The 15,777-nt window shown below is 35.7% G+C and overlaps 1 protein-coding gene across 2 annotated transcripts in view; it reads left to right on the top strand.

The window, feature by feature from the left end:
• LOC126752046 (uncharacterized) overlaps window positions 1-15,777 on the top strand; it is a 61,925-nt gene that overhangs the window by 3,710 nt on the left and 42,438 nt on the right. The window contains exon 2 of one of the 2 annotated variants that reach the window (XM_050462582.1): window positions 13,738-14,501. The exons of the other annotated variant lie outside the window; for it this stretch is intronic. The gene's annotated coding sequence lies outside the window, so the exon portion shown is untranslated. The remainder of the gene's footprint in view (window positions 1-13,737; window positions 14,502-15,777) is intronic. 2 annotated transcript variants of the gene reach the window in all.

Below are 15,777 nucleotides of genomic sequence, written 5' to 3'. Positions count from 1 at the left end.
TATCAACTTGACAGCGTTCATATAAACATGATATAAATATATAATATACATATGTATGTGTGAAGCCGCGAATAATTTTATATCTGCATATGACGCCGCGGAAAGGAATGGCAGTAAGAACAACAACAATGGGGTTGATAAACACATACATATGTACATATGTATGTACGTATATGTTTCTTCATATGAAATTATTCCCAGCAGGAAGCAAACGAAGAAATTAATGCACATGACTAAATAAGCATTTACATATTTGTATATATGTACATACTTATGTGTTCATATGTGTATGTATAAATTTGCATAAAGTGTGCAATGCAATGCAAAAATTTAGCCAATATGTCTACAAGTGCATAAACTGCATACATACAGACATGTATGGCTTGGATGTACATATAGGGGATATGAGAACACTACTTGTAGGAATATATACATACGTGAGATGAATTCTTTCATCTGATTAGTTCTGTAATATTTATTTAATTTTAAAAATTTAATTTCTCTCCGCATGCTTCTTGTTGTAGCAGCAGGAAACCGCACTGAAGTAATTTGAAGAAAGACTGCCGACTACGTAGCAATGACTGTCGTGAGAAGGGTTCTACTGCTTTCTGTTGAGTTGCCCTTTCGTCTTTCTCTCCTAATTGAATAGAACATGCACATATTAGAAGCCAACACTTTGTTTTAAGGGAGCTGCGTTAATAATATTAGAACTGGGAGCATAACAAACTCTCTTTACTATCTTCTTCTTCATAGTTTCATATTTTGTTGTTGTAGATTCAAAATTCATACTTTTCGGAAGTTTTGTTAAGGTCTCAGTCGGCCAAGTGCCTGAATATAAATCTTATGGAGATTGGACTCTTCTAATAAACTTAAAATATATATTGTATATCTTACAGCCGGTTTCACGAACCTAATTTAAGTGAAAAATAATTAATGTCAGTATCACCATTTGATTAAGTTTTTATTTAAATGGCCAGCTTTGCCATTTAAATATTATTTAATACGATCATATGCAACTATGTTTACGTTTTGCTGATTTGAGAAATAAATACAATGTATTTGTTTTCATAAATCAGCTGTTACTCTTACTAACATCCCTGCCTTATAATTTTTGTGTCGCCAAATGTGAATAATGGTGAAACGCAGAAAACTTAAGTCCGAAGTTAAATAAAAAATAAAATTGAATTTAACTTAATTTTCAATTAAAAGTTTTCGTGAAACCGGCTATTAGAGTATATAAGCCTACTATATACAAAAATATAGTATTATACCTTTCAGTAGGTTTACATCGGAAATAATCCATATAAATAATAAATCCAAACTTAAGTTTCTTTGATTGAAAATTTTTCACGATAAAATTTTATGCCATTTAATATTTCTCTTCTGGTCTTATATTTTATTATATAATTACACCTTTCATGCATACAAACAATACAGTTAAATATAATTGGCCGAAAAGTATATGCAACGGCTGTCATATGCGCAAATTCAGTCTGTATATACGCCATTGTGCTATTCTAAATAAAGAATTTTTGTCTTGTTGAAATTTCTAGTAAGACTTTAATTGCATTTAATGATGGCTATAAGGAAATTGTGCAATGCTATTAAAATAAAATTAAAAACATATGCATTGTTTATTGTATACTATAGAAAAGGTCGCAGAAGACGAATTGAATATTCCCTCGTTTCAGTAAAAAGTAAAGGTTTTCTATAAATTTTTATTGAAAATAAATTCTTTTGTATACCCTACATAAGGTATATTAATTTCGACACAAAATTTGTAACTCCAAGAGGAAAACGTCGGATAACTTATAAAAATTATATGTCTCTGTCTCTATATACTCCAGCTAATGCTTCAGTTTTTGAGATATCGATCTGAAATTAGGCACCCGCTCTCTACTGTCCAAGAAGCTTCACAATTGTCGGAACCGATATCATCGAACCACTATAGCATATATGTATGTATGTATGTAGCTGTCATAGTAGAGGAACGATTAAAATCAAGTCCTTATAAGGAAAAACTTTTTATTTGGCAAAATCTCTTTACGAATTTTGGCACAGGTTACTGCCCACGTCAGCGCCCCAAATATACTAACGTATTGATCAGATCGGATCAATATTGCATATAGTATGTCGTACAAACTGAACGATCAGAATCAAGTTGTTGTATGGAAAACTTTTTTATTTGACAAGATATCTTCACGAAATTTGGCATACAGTATGGTCTGAAACAATGCTACAGTCTCCGTGAAATTTTTTTAGAACTGATCAATATAGCATATAGCTGTATGCAAACTGAACGATTTTTTTTGTTTTTAGTTCTTTTGTTTTATTTATGTACATTTTTTTATATTTTATTTGAATTTATTTTTTATTTTATTTTTATTTTTTTTCATATAGTTTTAACTTTAATTTTTACTATTTTCTTTTTTTTTATTATATTTTTAATTTTTTTATATAATAACTTTTTTATTTGAATTTTTATTTTATTTTTTTCTGTAATTTGTTTTTTGTTTTTCCTTTTTTATTTATTATTTTATTTTATTCAAATATTTTTTATTTTATTTTATTTTTTTTTTTAATTTATTGAAATTTATTTTTTTATATAATTTTAATTAAATTTTTTTAATTTTCTTCTTTTTTTATTATATTTCTAATTTTTTTTTTTTATAAAATACTAAATAATTTTTTTATTTTTCATTTTTTTGTATTTTCTTTAATTTTTTTGTTTTGTTTTTTTCTTTTTTTTTATTTTTTTTTTTCATCCTTTTAATTTTATATTTTACTATTTTCTTCTTTTTTATTGTTTTTATAATTTTTTTTTATATAATATTAAATATTTTTTTTGTTTTACATGTGTATATCTTTTTAAACCCATGCACACTCTCTTCCATAACAATAATTATCACTTGCATTCAAAAACCCGCGTCCCAGCTATCTATCCGCTGCGCTGCGCAGTTTTCTCTATTCTATTTTTTCTTTTTCCATTTTTTCTACTCATTCAATGTGTAGAAAAAATATTTGCTTGCCTTCTATATGATATTTGCTTTATTCACCAACTTCTGTATTTATCTACATACATATGTACACATATACTTACATATTTTCAAACATATTTGCACTTCATACCCGTGTTTATATTTGCTTTTGATATCAACATTGCAAAGACGTGTGCGAGGGGGTGTAGACGTCAGCGGTGTGTATATACATACAATATTGCCTGGGTACGTGTAAACAAATGCTAAACCCTGTCACAATTGATTTCATATCTTTACGAGTGTTTGTAGTAAATACAAGGACACAATGTGTAAAAATTATTAGTTGAATACCCCATTATTACATTTTTTATAAAAAATATATTTTGTTTCACCAAATTGAGGTGTCGCAAAAATTTTTCCACTTAACCTCTAATTACTGTCAATTTACCCTATATTCTGTTATTTAATAATTGCAGGATTTTGACCAAAATTTGTTTCAAAAGCTCATACTAAGATATTATGCTAGAAATTATAGAAATCCGTGAAGATATCCCTAAGTTATCGCGAACTGTCTAACGAACTGTGATAGTCGAATTTTAGAAGCTTCTTTTGAGACGAATTTTTCTTCAGCAAAATCATTCACCTTAGACAGGAACAGGTCACTTGGTACCACGTCCATACTATAAGCTAGATACATAGTACATAAGAACTACCCAACCAAGCTTTCAGAGCTTCTGGCGATTTAACGATAAGTATGACCTGGCGTATTGTCCTAATCCTCATCCTGGCGTGTTGTCCCGAAACAAGGAACAGGAAATTGAAGAACACCTATTTCTAGATTGCCCAGCAGTTTGTAGCAGCAGGCTCAGGGCACTAGGTTTCATTTACGTGGACAGGGATCACATCACCTCAGTCGCGCCCAGCAAGCACCTGGAATTGTTCAGAGTGCTGGACCTTTGTGACCATAAGTGATATAGGAGAGGGCACAATAGACATAGGTCGCAGCCTCAATTATTTTCTGTCCTGATCGAACACAATTGCTCTCCTACTAGTCATAGATGGCTGGATCTACACGATTGCTACCTTGAGACGGTCCAATAGTTAACAGCAAAAGAGTGAATTTAGAGTTTAGTCGTAGGAGAGTCACTCATAGAAGATCATTGCTTGACCACCGTTCACCCCGGTTCACTGCCTTTCGGCCACGGCCGTTTTCGCTTGTTGTCTTTATTGACTCACTTTATCATCCGCTTCAGATGCTACCACGACAGTCGGGTCTAAGTAACCGGCCCCGATTTATATCCGGCCTAGAACTGTTAAGTCGGCACCACTCGAAATTAATTCAGGAATAATTCCTGCCGCTACAACAACAACATCTACTTTTTATTATTAAATAAAAAATAAAGATTTCTTTCGGAAATATCTTTTTGCGGGGTTGCAAACTATTTGAAAACTGTAATTACAAAAATTAATATTTTTTCTTTTTTGATTCAAAATAAAGATTTCGGCCGGAAATATTTTTCAGCAGGGTTGCCAACTGTTTGAAAACTGTAATTAGAAAAATTAATATTTTTTCTTTTTTGGTTCAAAATAAAGATTTCGGCCGGAAATATTTTTCAGCAGGGTTGCCAACTGATTGAAAACTGTAATTGCAAACATTTTTATTTTTTTATTTAAAATAATGCTTTCGGTCAGAAATATTTTTCAGCAGGGTTGCCAACCTTTTGAAAATTGTGGCTTAAAAAATGAAAATTGATTAATATTTAATTCAAATTAAAGATCTCGGCCATAAATATTTTTCAATAGGGTTGCCAACTGTTTGAAACCTGTAATTAGAAAAATTAATATTTTTTCTTTTTTGGTTCAAAATAAAGATTTCGGCCGGAAATATTTTTCAGCAGGGTTGCCAACTGTTCGAAAACTGTAATTCCAAAAATTAAAATTGATTAATTTTTAATTCAAAATAAAGATTTCGGCCGTAAATATTTTTCAGCAGGGTTGCCAACTGTTTGAAAACTGTAATTGCAAAATTTTTTATTTTTTTATTTAAAATAAAGCTTTCGGTCAGAAATATTTTTCAGCAGGGTTGCCAACCTTTTGAAAATTGTGGCTTAAAAAATGAAAATTGATTAATTTTTAATTCAAAATAAAGATCTCAGCCATAAATATTTTTCAATAGGGTTGCCAACTGTTTGAAAACTGTAATTCCAAAAATTAAAATTGATTAATTTTTAATTCAAAATAAAGATCTCAGCCATAAATATTTTTCAATAGGGTTGCCAACTGTTTGAAAACTGTAATTCAAAAAAATCAGTTTTCGGTCGAAAATATTTTGAGGAGCGTTGATAACTGTTAACAGTGCATCTGTTTTGCTGACACGTACTGTAGACTCTGTCGTTTAATATTACATATGTATCTGTTTCTTCACTCGTCATTTAACACACGTGCTGCTGTAAGTAGATATGTGTAAATCTGTATGTAATGTATATTTCGTATACTACATATATACATACATATGTATGTATATGCATTGATATTATTATCTGCTCTGTTACCACCAAAAAATGTCAAATAAATCAGTTCTCGACGCCCGTCGCTCTTTTATAAATAATAGTCCCTCGTCATTTTCATAACGCAACAATTTATGATCTCACGTCGTTGCACATCAAATATGTATTACATACCTATATATTGTATGTATGTATATGTATATTCTATATCGATTTAATGCTGAAATTGCATTATTTATATGACAATTGTTTGACTTTTCGCATGATTCTTTTCTCCACACACTCACACGAATTTTCCCATCATTCGAAACAAAAGACACGAATATTATAGAATCCTCCTTTTTCCCGCAACTAAGCCCGGTCGCACGATGATGATTTTCGCTGCCGAGAAACTTTCGTCATTTACCGTATTTTTATGCTGTGAGTATCATAACAAAAATGTAACTGTTATGTCTATGAAAGTTATTTAATTTCCGTGGGCTGAGTGTAGGTCAGGAATATTACAAATTCAGACTTTTGTAAATTTATTTGTTGTGTGCAAACAATTTCGTTTAAATGCGCACTTTTGTAATTATTTCGTGACTCTCTAGTAAAAGTTGTAGCATTTTTGGCAATTACAATGTATATGGTATAATACCGTTAAGTCCTTAGATTGTGGAATATACATTCATATGTATGTAGTTCAATTAGACATAATATGATACTTTCGATGTGGAGTTTTTGTAAAAAACTTAAAATCGTTCAGCGCTCATATTTAGATTGAAAGAGATTGAAGCTTTTAAGTGAGCTTTCAGAAATTTAGAAAAAAATTTAGCAAGATTACTAAATGTAATTGACTTTAGTATACAAAAATTATGCTGAAAATTAAAAAAAAATCTAAAAAGCTTTTACATCAATGTTCGACTACTGTGAGCTTTTGGAAAGCTTTCAGAAATTGAAAATGTCATAATGTGGAGCAAAATTGCCGGACTTATCTGACTTTACTTAATGTAAATGCTAAAATGTTTTTAAAGCAAAGCTCGAAAGCTTTGAGCTTTTACAGAGTTTTCATAAATTGCGAAAATAATAAAAATTATTAGACTTTAGTTAGTGAAAGTGTTGCCTAAAAATCATATTTTTCTTAAAAAATGTTTGCAGCAAAGCCTAAGAGCTTTTACGAATTCTTTGTTAGAGCTTTAGTTTTCATATTATATGTATCTTGAACTTATATCTCAATTTAAAAATGATGTTAGAGTCATTTCGGATCATATTAGAGCTTTAAGGAGCTTTCGGCAATATACCAAAATTAACCTGGATTTGTTTCACAGCAAAATTCAAGAACTTTTAGGAATTCTTTATAAGAGCTTTATTTTTCGAGCTTGCCTTGAGCGAAACCCTTCAGTTTCAAAATTAAGTAATAGTCACATTGGATAGCACCAGCGCTCCAGGAAGCTTTCATTAATGGAATAGCCGTAATTGCTTTTATAGTAAATTTCTAGAGTTTTACGATTTCTTTATCACAGCTTTAGTTTTCGTATTGTGCTTGAACGGATCTCTCAGTTTCAAAATGAAGTTATTTTCATTTTGGATCATAGAGTTTTAGGAATGCATTGGTAATGCATAGAAACTCTAGAAAATTGTGGACGGCAGTTAAGAAGCAATCTTCAATCACAATGTGCAGAAAATTCGATTCCAAAAAGTTTCCATAATTTCATAAAAAAGCTTTCACGATTCGTCACTGATATTTCTAAATATACGCGACAGAGTTATGTTCGATGCGACACAAAAATCAGCAAAAATATCCATAATTTTACTTAAAAACTTTCACAGAAAGAAATGAGAGCTTTTATGGATTTGTCACAGATACTTTTGAAATTGACACAACAGCGTTATGTTCGATACAGTTCAAAAAATCCGTTTAAAAATATCCATAATTTCACTAAAAAGCTTTCATGGAAAGAAATGAGAGCTTTCAGAAAGTCGTCAATAAGAAAAAGTAATAATCAAGAAATTTGTTGTTTTGTCTATAATGACCCTAAAGAGGTCTTCTATAATTAAAATTAATTTAAGGTTATATATTAACTTTCCTTAACACCCTGCAGCGAAATATTGCATATAAACCGCCCAAAGGTATGCTTCATTTCAGTCTGCATTGCCAGTGCATCCCTGATGTAACTATACATAGTCTTCAATTAAAGTTGAGTCATGCATGACTGGAGGATATGTATCATACATATGTATGTATATACGCCATAATTTTGCCACGTGCACTACTTTTAATTTACCGTTAGCTCTATTATACTAAAGTACATGAACACTGTGATTTACTTTTATTTATACATTCGCTACAATGTATTGCAAACTAACATTGATTGACGAGCTTTAGTGATTAGAAAGTCATTCGATATATTAATTAATGATGCACATGCCTCAGCACAAGGATCTGCTCATGGCACCCAGGGGGTCGGCAGTGGGGCAAGTAATGTCACATTTACTAGTCGATTGAACAAGTTCGTTGATGCGTTCGAAAGGACAAAAGCACATAATCGATATAAGATTAAAATGTTTACCTCTTTCGATGTCTCTATGAGCTTGTATTCATGTGCTGGCTGGCAGGAGGTCGCACAAAAATTTTCAAAGCCAAGGGGAAGGATGAGCGTAACAGTAATTAATTTTGAAAATGATTTGCAGTAATGAATACCGGTATAGGATAGGATCAGTTCAGGTCGTAAGGTTGACTCTAATCAATAGATCATGCTTCGACACCAATAAACTTTTAATAGTGGTTCACCAGATCCCTAGAGATTGCCAAAGCGTTTTGAGCGTACCACAAATGTGTTAAGGAGATTTATATCAATCCCAGCCACTTCGCTAGGTTCGCCCAATGTGTGTCTACTGAGATAAGAGGATTCTAGCTCACCTTGCCACATATAGCTTTGGAAAAAAGGTGGATATTTAGTCGCACCGCGTGTGAACCTATTAGACAGAGTCCAGTCAGAACATTTAAAATAGCCGCGAGCTTTGCTAAGAACGAGTTGTTGGGAAGACCTCTAACGGTTCCCTCTGGACCAGAAGGATCTCACAGTCGCTTAAGTTCTGGTTGACCAGCGCTTGCTGTGCTCACTGGAGAGCCATAGGTCCAGCAATAAAACGCAAGAGTTCATCGAAGAGGTAGGTTTGCAGTTTCCGCTGATTCCTCTGTGACCGAACACACAAACAATTCTAATAAGAAATAAACTTGATGCTATTGCTTATGAGGTCACCTCTTGATTAATTTTGGGCGCACAGTCTGCGTGCTCAAAGTCAGTATAGCCGCTCGGCTATCGTACGGAATCGTCACCTCTCGGAAGGAAGCGCATTTCGGAGCAGTATATCTACCGCTACCTTGATAGCAGTCACATTGAAAGACGCTGCTGTGGATTGCGAGCTTGAAAGTAGACTTGATTGTGAGCTCCTGACAGAAGAATCCACCTACTACCCTCCCTATTAACTTGGAGCCATCCGTGAAAAAGCTTACTTCACCTCTTCTTCAATGGCTTCGACCCATTCACAAATCCCTCGCAGCTTTCTTTCGGATAGGCACCTGTAGAAAGGCGAGACCGCCGTTAGGCATTACTTCGCAGCGGAAGAGCCGTTAGGCATTGCAGGTGTGTAAGCAGAAAGAAATGCCAGGAGAAGGTTCCGCGATGCAGGGATATTGTCTGGAATGTAATCGAATTCCACTGTGTCTCTTCTCGAGACATCATTGAGTGCCAATGTTGATGCTGTCTTTAGTGCGCCACATATGCTTATGAAGGTCGCTTTTGAACACATGAAACATGATTGGCTCAACCACGGTTTCATGGAGCGAGAACATCACATCATTTTGGTAAGGGCCCATCTGTTGTTGTTGTAGCGACAGATTTCTGCCGAGTTGACAGTCCTTTACCAAATAAAAATCTGGGTCCGTTCTGGTTACGTAGACCCGATTATCGTGGGAACGGTCTCTTTCCATTTGCTCTCTACAGAAGTATAGTATAAGGCGACCGATGCGTCCCCCAAGCATTTCACCCTGTCCACCAGTTGAAGAATAGAGGCTTCTAACGAGGTGGGGGTAACTGTTAGTTCCACATTCCCGGTATAAGGGACTTTTTAACTATCCAGGGCAGTATTTTGAACTTACTTTCTCTTCATTTGATTCTCAAACTCGGTCGCAGGTCTACCATCCGATCAAATTTGAATCAACCTACCAAAAAAAGCTACGTTTTCACGTATTTTAAGACAAATCTGAATTATCGCCTTCAAAATAAGCTGATGAACCAAGCTTTTTCAGCTGCTGAAACGACCTCCAAAGCCGTTTCCGATTGTTTGGTTTTTGGTTTTGGCTCGTTTTTGGAGAGCAATTCGTTAGATTGTTGGACAGTTTCGACGTAATTCGATCAGGTATGCACTGGCGTGCAGAATGAAATGAAGCATACTTTTAGATGATTTATTTATATGCCATATTTCTCTGCAGAGTATTAAAGAATGTTTATGGATAACTTTATTAAGCTACATCATGCCAAAATCTCAAGCATATGGCAAAAAACATATTTCAAGGTAATAATAGTTAACCAAAACCTTTTTTCCGTATGGAATTTGCTAATTACTTTGCGGTAATTTTGAAGCCAAATTGAAGCCAGTTTTACTTGGCGCCCACATTCAATGCCAATCGATGCATAAATACATTGCTCTGATTTATTTTACTTACTCATGTAAATATACACCCATATTAAGCGCCTAAATGCATATTCATATCCACCCACTTTAAGCGCCTGAATGTATATTAAAATCATTTTAAGCGCCTGAATGTATACTACCATATATTTTCATTGTACATTTACTACTACATACAGTTATTTTTTATAACTTTTGCAATTTGAATGCACTTACATAAAGGTAAATATATATTTTTATATGCCACACCCCTCGCTTGGCGCCCCTCAGCCGCTTAGCATACCTCACAGGGTTTATTAAAAAATGTGTATACATAAAAGTATAAATCCACAACGAATGCGGTGAGTGGTTGGTTGGCACAAAATTGCTGGATGACCTGAAAAATTCATTCATGCCAGCAACGAACTGCAACCCACGCTTGCCAACATTTACCGTTCTTTTTTTACTTGCCACTGCCAACGAGAACGCCCTGAAAACACGTGCACTTTTCGCATCAAGGCTGTGCATATGTGTATATGCACTACTTAGGTAGGTGTGTATCACTTCTTACATTTTATGCACCGTTTGCCGGCAGCAGCGCGCCACACATGCGCTTACACACCCACTTATGCAACTCAAGCTCATGCAAGTCATGGCACAACACACACGCTTTTTTCGCTTTTTGTCGACTTTTTGCCCAACAAAGGGGCTTCCGTGACGCCTTGTGCCAATGTTAAGAGTGTGAAATGTTGCATTACATTTTATTTTGCATGCGCCGTGTATATTTTGTACGCTGCTCTTCAGTTTTATTTGAGTTTTTACTTGTAAGCGCCTAAAAGGCGACTTTACAAATTTTCATTTTCACATTTCTAAGGATTCTTGTTATAAAACTCAATTGTATGTGTGCACTAACATGTATGTATATATGTATGTGTGCGTTTGTGGTGCTCTGTTTCTTAAATCTTGTGTATTCCGACTTTGTTGCAAAGTTCTTACAAGAAAAGAATTTTGCAAAGAAAAGAAATGCAAGTTCGTCTTGAAGCACACTTTAACGGTGTAAAAAGCTGTTATAATATGTATAGACTATGTTCTTTCATGCATTGTGCAAGAAATTTTTTTTTATTATACATAAATGTATATATTTAAAAGAAAATTGTATACAAAACAGCTAATCTACTTATGTTGAATTTCTCAAGGTAAATGTGCGTTGTACCGTTACAAAAAATAAACAAAGAGAAAAGGTTTATTTTATAATACCCTTCACCCGTGCATTTCTCATAGCATGAAAGGATATAAAAAATACTTTATCTTGATTTTGATTGGTCAGTTTGTATGGCAACCTTATGTTATAGTGGTCCAATCTGAATATATCCTTGGGGGATTGTAGAGCTATCTTGGAAAATAATATGTGCCAAATTTCGTGAAGATATCTCGTCAAATAAAAAACTTTTCCTTATAAGAACTTGATTTTGATCGGTCAGTTTGTAGGGTAACTATATGCCATAGTGGTCCGATATCTGCGATTCCGACAAATAAGCAGCTTATTGGGCAGAAAAGAACGTATGAAAAATTTCACATTGATAACTTAAAAATAGAGGGGCTAAATCGATTAAGCTTTACCGATAATCAAAATCAACTGACTGGCCTTTTAAAAATCTGCATTTTCGTAGGATCGTACGTATATAACTTAGGATGAAAAAAATGCATAATGGCACTCTCATCAAAAACCATCATCGCTATTGGCAACACACCGATGTAATCGATTTTCACAACCAAAAAATGTATACGTCATAGACAAGAACGGGTAGTAATCACTTGATAGCCGACCCGAACTATTAAGTGGCCGCATTAGCACCTCCCAACCAAGTTCTCGAAGCTTCTGGGAAATCATTATCGATGTATACTAGCTTGACGTTGTTCTGAAGGAACGCTATTCCTGTCTTATGGGATACAACTGGTCACTTCTGGACGATGTCTTCTTCAGACGGCCCAATTATTGACTGGAAAGGTACGAATTAAGAGTTTGGTCGTAGAACAGCAGCTCAGAGTACATGATTCCCTGTCAGTGTCACCAAACACTTTGGAAAACATACCTGACCGTCCTGATCCTGGCTCGGACAGGTGCCGGCTTACTGCGATTTGACCGCGACCGTTTTCGCTTCGTAAGTAATCTTTTTCCATCATCTGCTTCAGAATTGGATAGATTTTGTTGTGATTCTGCGGCGAATTGGTGATGAAATTGCGGTCCGTACGGTTTATGTGAATCAATACATCTGGCATCTGTACTGTTTCAAATCGGGTCACTTAGATCATGGAGGCGCCAAACCGAACTCTGGCGGTTCTTTCTCTGCCCATATACTGACGAGAAAGCTATGGGTGGGAAGAAGCCGCTGGAGCAGAGGAGCAGTGAGCTTTTTTACGGATGGGGTAAAGTTGGTGGGAGGAGCTCTCTAACAACTCCAGCTGCAGACTTTCTGGCTATATTTGCAGCCATTAAGATAGCAGTAGATCTCCTGCTCCGGAGTGCAGGCTCCTTCAGAGAAGTGACCATTCACTCAGATAGCAGAGCTGCGATACCAGCTTTGAACTCATTTACACTGCGTTTAGTGTTGATCGAAGAGTGCCTAACCTCGCCATCAATAGCATCAAGCGTCTTTGTGGTAAGACTGGCACGGGTGCCTATTGATAGTGGAATTGCAGGAAATTGTATAGCTGATGTGTTAGCAAGGAAAGGCACCCTATAACCGCTATCGGTAGAATAGGAGCGGGTCGGTGCTCCCGTAACTTCTATGTGTTCTCCTACAAGATAATTCAGCTTCTCGAAAAAGCCTTTTGGTCCAAAATTGATCGCAGGAGATCTAGTGACTTATTTGCTCTCAGTAAGGCTAGCTTCTCCCTAGTTGCGGGGCTTTTAATGGGTCATTGCCTTATTGGCGTCCATGTTGTAAGGTTTGGAATCTTGCCAGGCGCCATTTGCAGAAGCTTTATGGTAGAAGATGAGGTGGAAACAACTCAACACTTGCTTCTTGACTCTCCCACGGGCGGACTACATATACCAGTTCACGTGCAATCTTCGATCAGCCATCTAATCTATAGGCAATATTGCAATCTTCAAAGAAATAGTTTAAATTGGATCACCACAGTATATAGGTTCCATACAAACTGAACGAACGGAATCAAAGTTTTGTAAGGGGCCTTTTCTATTGTGGCTTTGCTGCAACCGAAGTTAACGTTTTTTCTTGTTTATTTTTTTTTTTAATAATGGTAAGCGCCAACTTTTGTAATAAAACTAAATTCCTGGCCTTAAATTATATCATATGCTGTTTATTTCTTCTCGAAAACCACAAGTCTGAAAAACCAACACATGTATATGTATGAAGTTGTTTTCTAATATTTGGTATCCCCTGCAGGTTCTAGTGAATTGTTTATGCAATATTTAAAAATATTTAAAAATAAAAAATACATATTTTTCGCATGAATTTCATCACTAGCAATGCTCATCAACAACAATCTCATTTCATCCTATCGGATCATCATTATTGATTACCACATTTGTTTATCTCAACTTTTTTCTTCTGCCTACCTTTGAATTCCCGCAGCAATTTATCGGCTTTTCCGCAACAAACGTCAACAACCACGGCAACCGCAACTATGAAGCAAATCAAAACAAACAAACTGGAAAATAATTAAAACAAACATTGGCATGAAAAGAATCTGCACAGAAAAAAATCTATATGTAAATATTGAAATTGCGAATGCGTAAGGCGTACGCCCAGTGAATCCAAGTTAATCTCCACATCAACAATGTCTGGCGGCCACGTAGGCTGCGCGCAACATCTAAGCACCCACACTGACTAACTTACACCAACAACCAACCAACTGTATGTGTGTGCGTGCACGAGACACGCTAAAAATTCGAGAAAAGAAAGAAAAATAAAGCAAAAAATCAGTGCATTGAAAGTGAAACCGAAAATTGTGAATCAAGCGACGAGCTTTTTGCTCGCCCCACGCGGCGCGTCATGATTTCCATTTCATTTTATGCAAATAACAATTGTAAAGAAAGTGCGCGCCACCGCCGCACGCCATGAACGAGAGACAAAAATTTAATAAAACTACAGCTGTTTAAACGTGCATAGGTGTGTGTGTGTGTGCATTTTGTGCAAATCGAAATTGTAAAAGAAAACAAGTGCAACGAAGAACGCTAAGAATAGCACACAGCACCGGACCGAGCGAGCACAGGCCAATAACGCGCTGATGCGCACACACTTTACTCTGCCCCTCGGCGACAGACACCCCACGATTTCAGCCTCGCAACGCCGCAATCTCGGCTGCATGTAAGGCGGGGGCAAATTTTTACGCTGCTGTGAGTATTCTGCATGTCTGCTCGGCGGGTCCAACTTAATTGCTCTTGAGTCTGTTGTTGTTATTATTGTTGTTATTGTTATTGCTTGCATTTGGTAGCAGTTACAAAGGTGTTTCATTTATTGTTATCATTTCGGGTAATTATTTGCTCTCGTGCTTGCATGTTTTACGAGTTACTTGTATAAATACATACATAAATACTAGGGTGGCTCAAAACTATCGATTTTTTCACTTTTTACTCTAAATAATTGTTTGATCGATACCTTAAAAAAACTTTTTTATTTGTAGGAAATTGATTTCTCTACTAAAATGATCGCTTGAAATCTTTCCGTAAACTTCATCGTTCGAAAGCTCAAAAATATCAACGAAAACGTACGAACTTGGAAGCCATTTGATTAGGCTATTTCTCGAAATTAACTAATCGCCAAACTTTGCATGCAATGTGTCTATGTTTAGAAGTGAAACATGAGGCGACGCATTGTCTTGTTGAAAATAGAGATCCGTCTCGATTTCATCAAATTCCGGGGGAAAAGTCGGTCAACATCGTGTTATAACGCTCGCTATTGATGGTAACGGTATTTCGAAAGAAATAACCATGGTTAAAGCTACTAAAGCATTGATAGTGTGCAATCAATTACCTGGTAAAACGTGGGCCTGCAAGCCAAGGAATGTCAGGTGGTTGTACACCATGATCGTGCGACCGGTAGTCACATATGGACCGGTGGCTTTGGCCTCAAAAGCATCGCAGATTTCAGTAGGGCTCCAACTATCGAAGCTGTAGCGATTTGCATGAATCTGCATGTCGGGTGTCATGCGCACGTGCCCGACGGCAGCAGTTGAATTACTGCTTGAGCTCACACCACTTCACTTAGTAATCGGTCAGGTAGCTAGTCACACACTGCTTCAAATGACAGCAGAGGGGTGTGGCAGATAAAAGGTAATCTCATCCCAGCGGATGAAAGACAGTTGTTTAATATAATTGGCTCTTATCCCAACGGACAGCATTACCAAAAGGGTAAACTTCACTAAAAAGTCCAAGGTTATCCTTAGCAGTAAGGCTAAATGGAATGATTCCACTCTCTATGGGAAGTTTTCCGAGCATTTTTCAAGCAGAAATCTTTGCCGGTGCGTAGAGATAAACCTCTAACGAAACTATCGCAATGAATCTCTGTCTATGAAGTCAAATCACAGTCTATCGTAACGTAATACGGTGCACCTAATCTGGCTGGTGAACTGGCTGATGAACTCGCTCGCTCCGTATCATCCACTTACATGGT

Source organism: Bactrocera neohumeralis, chromosome 3 (genome assembly GCF_024586455.1).
Source record: "Bactrocera neohumeralis isolate Rockhampton chromosome 3, APGP_CSIRO_Bneo_wtdbg2-racon-allhic-juicebox.fasta_v2, whole genome shotgun sequence".
In the NCBI taxonomy this organism is placed as follows: domain Eukaryota; kingdom Metazoa; phylum Arthropoda; class Insecta; order Diptera; family Tephritidae; genus Bactrocera; species Bactrocera neohumeralis.
Note: the sequence above shows the minus strand (reverse complement) of the source record. Positions and strands in the feature narration are given on the sequence as shown.